We start from the raw sequence: 9,929 nt of genomic DNA on the forward strand, positions 1-9,929 counted from the left end.
GGAGCTCAGGGCAGACCTCATTGCACTATACAACTTCCTGAAGGGAGGCTGTGGTGCAAAAGGGTCTGGCCTCTTCTCCCAGGCAAATAGTAGGACCCGAGGAAATGGCCAGAAGTTGTACCAGAGGAGGTTTAGGTTGATATTAGGAGAAACTTTTTCTCTCAAAGGGTGGTCAGGCACTGCAATGGCTGCCCAGGGAGGTGGTGGAGTCGCCGTCCCTGGTGGTGTTCAAAAGGCGCCTGGATGAGGAGCTATGAGAGATGGTTTAGTGCTTGTGGTACTGATAGGAATGGGGGGGAGGTTGGACCAGATGATCTTGCAGGTCGTTTCCAACCTTGTGGGCGTCAGCAGCGCCCTTCTTGGAGAATGACTTCAAAGTACGACGTGCCTGGAGGAGTTGTGCACCTTCTGAAAAGAACCGGTTTCTTGGTACTGCCTCAGTAGCAGTCGACACCCAACTGTTCACCACAGGGGCACTGCCACGAGGAACCAGACCTCCTTTCTGAGCAGGATTTCTGCCCGTTGGCACTAGGGGAGTAATTCCCAGCCTGGCCCCTGGGCATGGTGAGCGTGAGGCTGCTGCTCTGTCAGTCTCTGATACCTCCTGTTCTACAGCATGGCAGTGCTGTTTCTGTACCTCGTGCTCTGGCTCTTTGCTGGCTTGGCCCAGTCCTTCTGACCTGCACTGCCTCTATTGTTTTGTTGTGCTCAGTCACTGCTATCCTAGACCTTATCCTTCTTTAACTCTATTTTGGCACAATTCACCACAGTCTTTCTGCCCTTTGTTCTTGCCCTGCTTCAACCCTGCTGAGCTGAGACTCCTTACTGCCCAGTTGGGGCTGTCTGCTCTGCTGCTGCCCTGGACTGCCCAGCCTGGCACCGTGATGCTCGTGTTTCCTTTCTTGTCTGCCTGTTCTCTGAACAGCTGCTTCTAACTGCATGGCTGGGTGTGAGCTCACACCTGTGAGTGCTGTGGGTGCACATTTGTTGTGCTGTAATGCTTCTGCCCTTCATCACCTGCAGTGGAGGGCTGTTAAAACAAAGTCATGCTCTCGTATGTTCCTTTCCAAGGAGCGGCCTTTTCCTCCTCAGGCCCATCGATTCTGGACCTTATTGTGAACATGCAGCTACTGAAGCTGCCTGACTGTACCCTGAGTCTGTGGGGTCAGTCATTCTCCTGTCTGCAGCACTGACAGCCTGTCAGGGTAGCCAGTAGTTCCTGTGGAAATGCCAGGAAGGTCGAGAGCCTTTAGAGGTACTTTTTTGAAGCATGAAAGCAGGCTGGTTGGTCAGCAGCTCCCAGACTGGGCTGCTTTCCCCAGAGTTACTGGAGATGTCCTATGGCAGAAATAGAACCGAGAGCATTCATGTGAGATTCATGAGCATCCCCATCTTCTTGGTTAGACCAGGCCTATTCCAGGGATGTCTTCCAAACTTTACCATGTTGTGATTCTTACCACGTAAGCCTCAACATGTCGACACATTACAGGGAAGTATACTTCACCTCATCTCCAACCTGCTCAGTCACAAGCTGGCTACAGACTGACAGCTGAACAGCTTACAAGCTATCCAGGTGTGGTGCAGTGCCTGGGCAGAAGTACCTTACAGGCAACATGGATGTGCAGGGAGGGCTTTAGTCACTGTCAGTTGCATCCTTCCTTTCAAGTTGTGCTGCTTATGAAGTATCACATGGGTTGGTCTGTTCTAGAAAGCTTTTATTTATATTGTATACTTCTTTTCTATCACTCAGTATTTTGTTTTCTCTTTTCAGAGCTGGATCCAAATGTGTCCTCCACCTGCTGTCTCAGAGCTACTCCTGCTTCAGGTCAATTAGAATGTCTGCTGCTCATTCATCATGATACAATATCTGGATTCCTGCCCCGTCCTGCTGTGGATAAGGTTGTTGCTCCCTCTTGGTCTGCACACATGTGACTGTAGGTGTTCGCCGTCTGCCTAGTCTGGCACAGGTAGGTGTTAGTCCTTTAAAAGGCAACATGTTCCAGCTGGGAAGAATGTGTCTGTGGCGTGGGACTGGAAGATATATTGCTTCGGATATCTGGAAAGTATTGGTATTTTGTGAAGTGAGCCCTGAACTGCTTGCTTGCTGCTGTTGCCCTCAGCTGCCCTCTGGTTGCACAGCTCTTTCTCTGATGGTTCTGCTGGCGCTGCCAGGGAGGGGGCGATCGGCAGGGTGGCCTGGCTCAGAACAAGTGATGTTAGCCAGTGTGGTGCTAAGAGCAGGCCTGTGGGGGGAGAGCGATAGCAAGTGTTCCTTGTGGTGGTTTATTAGTTCAGCTGCTACGAGTAACTGCAATTAGCTCGTGTGGTAGTCATTGATTTGTAGGATGCACTACTTTTCACGGCAGGTTTAAATTAGCATGTTTAACTCTTTGCTCTTAGGCTTCCCTGGTGCTGTTGTTGGAAGGTCATCTCCACGGTAAGGTTCTCAAATCCCCCTCTCTCAGGTCTCTAGTTTCTAACGTTAGTTCCTCTGCTCTTGTTGCTTCCACTTTAAGTGCCCAGCTGCATCTGTTCTCGGTCAGCAATGCAGGATGGCTGTAAGGTTCAGTGCCTTTTTGTCTTTCACAGCCTGCACAGGTCTTTTCACTAGTAAAATTGCCACTGGTGAAGTGAGAAAATGCAGTCTGTTTTGCTCTGGAATTAAATAGCCTGGCTTAGAACTTCTTGGTTTTAAGAGACGTTGGGCTTGTCACTGTCTGGTTTGGCCTGTTTACAACCATGTTGCTCAGCTGCTGCAGCGCTGCTATGGACTTTGCCTGGTGCCTGCAATGTGTGGCTCTTTGCTGCTGGTGAGCTGGGGAGCTCTGGTCCAGGGAGACACTCGTGGTGGTTTACTGAGCGTGGTTTCCGTGGAGCACAGAGCTGTAATGTACTGCATCCATCCTGGAGTGGAATTATGAAAAAAAAGAAGAGGAAAGTAAAGCAAATACAGAACGATTTCCACATGCCTTTCAATTCAGCTCATGATGGAATCAGCACTTTGGGCTACATCCTACAAAATCATACAAATCTTGTCTGATTCTTACAAATCGTACAATTTGTAGGTCTGCTGTTTCAGCGTTACCTTCTCTGGAAGGAGTCTTTCCATTTTACTGGACTGCACTATTCTAGCCACATTTTCAATCCATTTACTTCTCTGTGATTATGTTTTCTGTTACTGTTTTGTCCCTTTCTGTTCAGCTGAACTTTCTCTGGGATTCTGAGTCCAGGGAGGACTGTGGGACAGTTTAGTTTGCCTATGCCTTAAGGCACTGAGCAGCCGAATGCAGCTCACAGCTGTTGCTGATTAAGGGTTTGTCCATTGGAAGGGCAGTTTGGTAGTTCTTGTTATTTGGGATCCAATGGTAGAAGATTGGGGCCACTTGGCAGAAACAGAGACCAGACCAAAAGGAGGAGATCTGCAGGTCCATCCCAAAAGAAGTTATATGTACAGGCAAAGAGAATAATAACCTGCTAATCCCTGGAAGCTTGCCTGTGATTTTCTTACTCGTGTATGGTTGGGATCAAGGTCCATTGAATGCAAGGCAGCAAATGTGGCAAAATGCTTCTTTGAGGTAACACCTAGGGGATTATAAACGGGAGGGGAATCAACTTTTTACTCAGGTATACAGTGATAGGATGAGCGGGAATGGTTTTAAGCTCAAAGAAGAAAGGCTTGGTTGGATGTCAGGGGAAGTTGTGTGCTGTGAGAGCGGTGAGGGGCTGGAACAGCTGCCCAGAGAGGCTGTGATGCCCCGTCCATCCCTGGAGGTGTTGGAGGCCAGGTTGGATGGGGCCCTGGGCAGCCTGGGCTGCTGTGCAATGGGGAGGTTGGTGGCCCTGCATTGGTGGGGGGTTGGAGCTTCGTGATCCTTGAGGTCCCTTCCAACCTGGGCCATTCTTTTATTGTATCTTTTAGTTTTATTTCTTTTATTTTTACCCTGAAATTTAGCTGTCTTGTTCTCTGCCTGTAAATGCATTCTAAAAGTAATTTGTTTAAATGATTCAGCTCCTATCAAGATCCTAAATTGCAGCAAAGAAAATATAGCTTACCAACCACATGCCCATAGTTTTCAGTTGTACTGAAGTGGGAGAACTTATAACCTTGAGTTTTAATGTGCACACAGCCTTCAATTTACAAATGTGTTTTCAATGGTATTAAAGAAATTGAAAGTGTTGTGGAGGAAGTGCAGGGCCTAACGTTCACAGTGTATGAATTTGTGAGTATTAAAGATTTGCAAACACTTTCCCCTGGCAAAATACATATAATTTGTGGAGACTGAAGAATTTGTTGTTACTGGTGATGTCCAGGTGGAGAGCCAAGAGCTGTGCTTGTACCTGCTGGGTCAGCAGAGAATCATTTTTAAATATCAGTCATTGAGATCTTCGTGAAGCTTTCCATTTCAGTGGTATAAAAGGACAGGTTACTACTTCAGTTTCTTTTATTCCCATGTTTTTCTTCTTTGGGATCATACAAATAACTTCGTGCAGTCGGATCAGCGTCCTGGCTGGCTCTGCCCACAGAGGAGCAGTGACCACTATGGGCAGTTGGAGAAAGCACAGAGCTCATGCTGTGGGTGGCTGTGGCTGACAAAATCTGTATCGTTTGACGTCTGTATTTTCTTGGGCACTCGCCGCCTCATGCAGTTCTGCTCTTACTGCCCTACAGCACGATGGGAATTGGAAAGGGAAAAACATGGGAACTCTTGGACTGGGACACAGACAGCTTAACTGGTAGAGCAAAAGCTGCAAAGCAGAACAAGGAATGCAGTTAGTAGTTCCAGCTGGCAGGCAGTGGCCGTCCGTTTCCAGGAAAGCGGGCTCGTCATTCGTGAGGCCTTATGGAAGGACAGATCGCTTCCCTCGATGTCCATCTTCTTTCCCCCAGCTTTTATCACCATGCACAACTCCGTAAGGGAAGGAACATCCCTGTGACCAGGCTGGCTCAGCTCTCCTGGCTGTGCCCCCCAGCCCCTCACAGCAGCACAAGGACGGAGCGGTCCTTGTCTCTGCACGGCACTGCTTGGCAGACACCAAAACATCCGTGTGCTGTCAGCACCATCCTGCCCGAGCCCAAACAGCCCCACGGGCCTCTGTGAAGAAAATTAACGAACCCAGGCCCAGCAGGTGGGGTCACAGGCAGTACAGGAGGCTTCAGTTGGTTCACTTTGGTTCACACTGTTGCTGTTTCCCTCCCTCCTGTCATACCCTTACACCTGTGTTTTATCTGTGTCCCTGGGGCTGTTGCAGCACATCAGGCTGTACGTGCTGCTACAAAGTGAGCATTAGCTCTGCTGCCATGCTGTGTTGGCTCCTGCCCTTGGGGCTGTGCAAACTCTTCAGCTTTTACTTTGTGGGGCAGCTTGCTGTGCTGTTTCTTCCATGTTTCTGAAGACCTTTCTCAGTTTCTTGCTTCCCATTCCATGCAATATGCACCTTGTCTTCTCTTCTAGGTTCACTGAATGTGCCTTTGTTTCACAGAATCACAGATTTGTAGGGGTTGTAAGGGACCTCCAGAGCTCATTGACTCCAACCCCCCTGCCAAAGCAGTTCCCTACAGCAGGTCTCACAGGTCGGCATCCAGGCAGGTCTTGAACATCTCCAGAGAAGGAGACTCCACCACCTCCCTGGCAGCCTGTTCCAGTGCTCCGTCACCTCACTGTACAGAAGTTCCTTCGCACATTGGTGCAGAACTTCCTATGCTGCAGTTTCCAGCCGTTTCCCCTTGTCCTGTCTCCACTCACCACTGAAAACAGTCCGGCCTCGCCATTCTGCCCCCCACACCTCAGATATTTATAGACCTGGATCAGGTCCCCTCTCAGTCTCCTTTTCTCAAGGCTGAACAGACCCAGTTCACTCAGCCTTTCCTCATAGCAGAGATGCTCCAGGCCCCTCACCATCTTCGTGGCCCTCCGCTGGACTCTTTCCAAGAGATCCTTGTCTTTTTTGTACTGGGGAGCCCAGAACTGGACGCAGTGCTCCAGATGAGGCCTCACCAGAGCAGAGTAGAGGGGGAGGATCACCTCCCTCGACCTGCTGGCCACGCTCTTTTTAATGCACCCCAGGATGCCATTGGCCCTCTTGGCCACAAGGGCACACTGCTGGCTCATGGCCGACCTGTCGTCCACCAGGACACCCAGGTCCCTCTCTGCAGAGCTCCTCTCCAGCAGCTCATCCCCCAACCTGTATTGGTGCATGCAATTATTCCTCCCCAGATGCAAGACTCTACACTTGCTTCTGTTAAACCTCATCTGGTTTATGTGTAGTTCTTATTCCCTGTTCACCAGGTGGATCAGATAACAGTATAAATGAGTCTGTCATTCATCTATGTGTCTGTCACTGTCCCTCTGTGACTTATGAAATCTAAATTAATGTTCATTTAAATTTTGTGCTTTTTCCTGAATCGCAGATGTGTTTTAAATGATGTTTTCACTTATGCTTACAACAGCTCCTCCCTGAGCTTCATTCTTCATTTAGCTGTTACTATTCTGGGTTTGTTCTCTTTTGACACATATTAAGGATGTGCTATATTGTTTTTGCAAAAGGTTGAGTATTTTATTAATAAAGGTTACAGAATGTAGCAGTGCATGTAGTTGCTCCAAAAGTAATGCCTTCTAATTATTTCCATGAAAACTACTACAGCTACAAAGCACAATGACACTGTTTGATGGAGCACATCCTCAGCTACAGACTACTATTTTTCAGCACAGAGACTACAATTAGCTATGCATTTTTGCCAGCTAATGAATGAGGACCTGTGTGCTGCATTCCTAACGATGTGCAGCAGTGGAAGTGACTCACTGCCACCATCTTGACTGCTGAAATCCACCCAGCCTTCACTGCGCTCACATCCCCTGTGGTCTTCATAACTCTTCACAAGTGTTGATGGATGTCCATGGGTGCCATTGTTTCGTGGCACATCTTTGCTTCATACAGACTTCCATGTCAGGTGCCATCTTATCAGGCTGCCCCTCTGCTGCCAGCTGTAACACAGCAATGGAATGTCACAGAATATTACTGGGACGGTTCGACCTCTACTGCCAAACCATCAACATCCACCTCTGATTCACCACGGACCAACGTGATAAAATAGGAGACACTAGTTTTGGAGTGGTCCTCATCTGGAATCACAGAACGGTTGGGTTGGAAGGGACCCCAAGGATCACGAAGCTCCAACCCCCCACCAATGCAGGGCCACCAACCTCCCCATTGCACAGCAGCCCAGGCTGCCCAGGGCCCCATCCAACCTGGCCTCCAACACCTCCACGGATGGACGGGGCATCACAGCCTCTCTGGGCAGCTGTTCCAGCCCCTCACCGCTCTCACAGCACACAACTTCCCCTGACATCCAACCTCCAGCTGCCCTCCCTCAGCTCCAAACCATTTCCCTCGTCCTGCTGCCATCTCCCCTTGCACAGAGCTGACTCCCCTCCTGGCTGCAGGCTCCCTTCAGGCACTGCAGGCTGCACTGAGGTCACCCCGCAGCTTCTCTTCTCCATGCTGAACAAGCCCAGCTCCCTCAGCCTGTCTTTGTAGGGAGGTGCTGCAGCCTCTGAGCATCTTTATGGCTCTTTGTGGACCCTCTCCAACAGCTCCCTGTCTTCCTTGTGCTGGGGGCTCCAGACCTGGATGCAGTGCTGCAGGTGGGGCCTCAGAAAAGCAGAGTAGACGGGAGCAGTCCCCTGCCTGTCCCTGCTGGCCACCCCTCTGCTGATGGAGCCCAGGACACCATTTGCTTCACAGCATAATTGAGGCTGGAAGGGACCTTAAAAATCGTCCAGTTCCGACCTCCCGCTGTGGGCTGGTTGCCACCCAGCAGATCAGGTTGCCCAGGGCCCCATCCAGCCTGGCCTTGAGTCAGAGCTTCGAGTGTCCTAACATGGATGGCATTTGATCTGCTGACATTATGAGAAGTCCCCTGGGCTTTCTTTATCCTTTTTTTTTCCTTTCCAAAATTCACTCTTACTGAAGGGCCAACGCTGAGCTGCAATATTTAGCAATCTTGCTGTCATTTTCCTGATAACCAAAATTTGTTTATTTCAAATGCCTACAAATGCATCTAGTTACAAGGGAATTTAATTGTGAACATTCTTTACGTTTTTGTTTGTAAACCATTACAACTGTTCTGCTTCCCTCCTATCCTTGAAAACATTGAAGTCCTGGTTTTACAAGTTCTGCTCTGTCCTGGCTGCTTATTCCTGTTCTTGTGGTGGTTTCTCTCCCCTCCATTGCTTTGCTGTAAGCCCCTGTGGGACCTGTGTGTGAGACTAAGACTGGCTCTGCCTGAGCGCTGTTCAGTCACAGAATTCCTCTGTCATATCCGTCTTGTGAAGAAATTCTTGAAATCTGAGTTAAATACAGTTTGATCGGCCCAGCTGAAGCACCGAGGCAGCATTCTTCAGTGTGTGCAGCTCTTGATAGGATCTCTGTGTCTGGAATGTGCTCAGCAGTTTTTTTATCACAGCAGCTAATTGAAGAGTAGCAGCTTGCATACACCATTCAGTTTGCAGCTGTACATTTTAGTGCTTGTTAAATACTTACACAAAATGCTTTTGCAGTTTCAATTCTGACGCTGCATTGCATTGCAGTGTATAAAGAAGACCTGGTTTGTCTGTTTGACTGTAGGTGTCTGCATCTGAACTGCTCCCGTGGGTTCCTTTTACAGTGAGAAGAGAGCTTCTCACCTCTCCGTGATATAAAGAGCAGAATGGATCCTACAGTAACCAGAGGATTGTGGAGGGGTTGATTTGGATGGGATCATTTATTCCATGTATTAAAGATCATTTATTCCAACCCTGCCTTGGGCTGGCTGTCCCCCACCCGCTCAGGTTGCCCAGGGCCCCCATCCATGGCCATGGGCACCTCCAGGGATGAGGCACCCGTTGCAGTGCCAGGGCCTCACCACCAACGTGAAGAGTTCTGACTTTAGCACCTTTCTGTAGGGGTGGTTGTAGTAATCAACATGTCTTTATTTTGTCATCTGCATAAACCACGAGCATCTTCTGTGACTTATTTCTAAGTACTTAACAGAAATGCTCAGTGTCAACAACTACCTATGTTTTCATATCTATCAAATGAGATCTGAATCATAATCATTTCTGTTACTGTTCTGTTACAAATCATTTTTGTTACTGAAACACTGTAAAACTCTTCTGTTGCTTTCAACTTTGCATCATCGTTGGTCTTGAGTCAAATACATTAAGTTCTTTAACTGAGAGCGAGTTACAGCAGAGATTGCAACATGTCCATGTCATTTGTATTACTTATTTACTCACCTCTATTTTGATTATATCCTTACTTCACTCTAAAAGAAGAATCTTGTATGATTTTGTTATTGCTTGTTGTGGTTTTGTGTTTTTCCTTTATTTTTTTGATTTCCAGTATGTGCCCCTAACTGATGAGCTCCCCTGAATCACTCATTTTTCTTCTTAAACATAAGCAACTTGCAAGTGTTATCAGTACTTACTATGTCGTATTTTCAGTTTGGAGCACTTTGCTCTTTAAAGAAAAGTGCTGTGCATATTTTCATGATGATTGCTCATACTTGTAGGATACACGTGTGTATGGAAGTCATGTTACTTGAGGTCAGTGAAAGAGCAAACGCACAGGCACTACTGCCTGGTATTTATATCTGTGTATGTCCTGAGCTGGGAGGAGCAGGCAGCGTTCAGAAGGCTGTGCTGCCATCAGCCTCACCGTGGGCCAGCAGGAGGGCCTGGCCTCCAGGAGGGCCAACTGCATTTTGGGTTGCGTTGAACTCAGCCAGCCTTCTGTCACAAGAGGTGGTTGTCCTGCTGGGGCTGGGGCAGGAGCAGCCACACCTGGAGTACTGTGTGCAGCTTTGGGCTCTGCTCCTGGAAGCACTGGCAGGATGTGCAGGGATGGCACAGGATGGGCAGGGATGGCACAGGATGGGCAGGGATGGCACA

General features: G+C 48.6%; 1 protein-coding gene across 2 annotated transcripts in view; it reads left to right on the forward strand.

Annotated features, from left to right (window-relative positions):
• The first annotated feature begins 269 nt into the window (after window positions 1–269).
• Window positions 270–9,929, forward strand: part of SMARCD3 (SWI/SNF related, matrix associated, actin dependent regulator of chromatin, subfamily d, member 3) — an 82,550-nt gene continuing 72,890 nt past the window's right edge. Inside the window, exons 1-2 of one of the 2 annotated variants that reach the window (XM_042811155.1) lie at window positions 270–1,967; window positions 2,401–2,437. The gene's annotated coding sequence lies outside the window, so the exon portion shown is untranslated. The remainder of the gene's footprint in view (window positions 1,968–2,400; window positions 2,438–9,929) is intronic. The other variant, XM_042811156.1, reaches the window with a different exon arrangement.

Source organism: Centrocercus urophasianus, unplaced genomic scaffold, assembly GCF_019232065.1.
Source record: "Centrocercus urophasianus isolate 14NV4802_14NV808 unplaced genomic scaffold, USGS_Curo_1.0 seq_1208, whole genome shotgun sequence".
In the NCBI taxonomy this organism is placed as follows: Eukaryota; Metazoa; Chordata; class Aves; order Galliformes; family Phasianidae; genus Centrocercus; species Centrocercus urophasianus.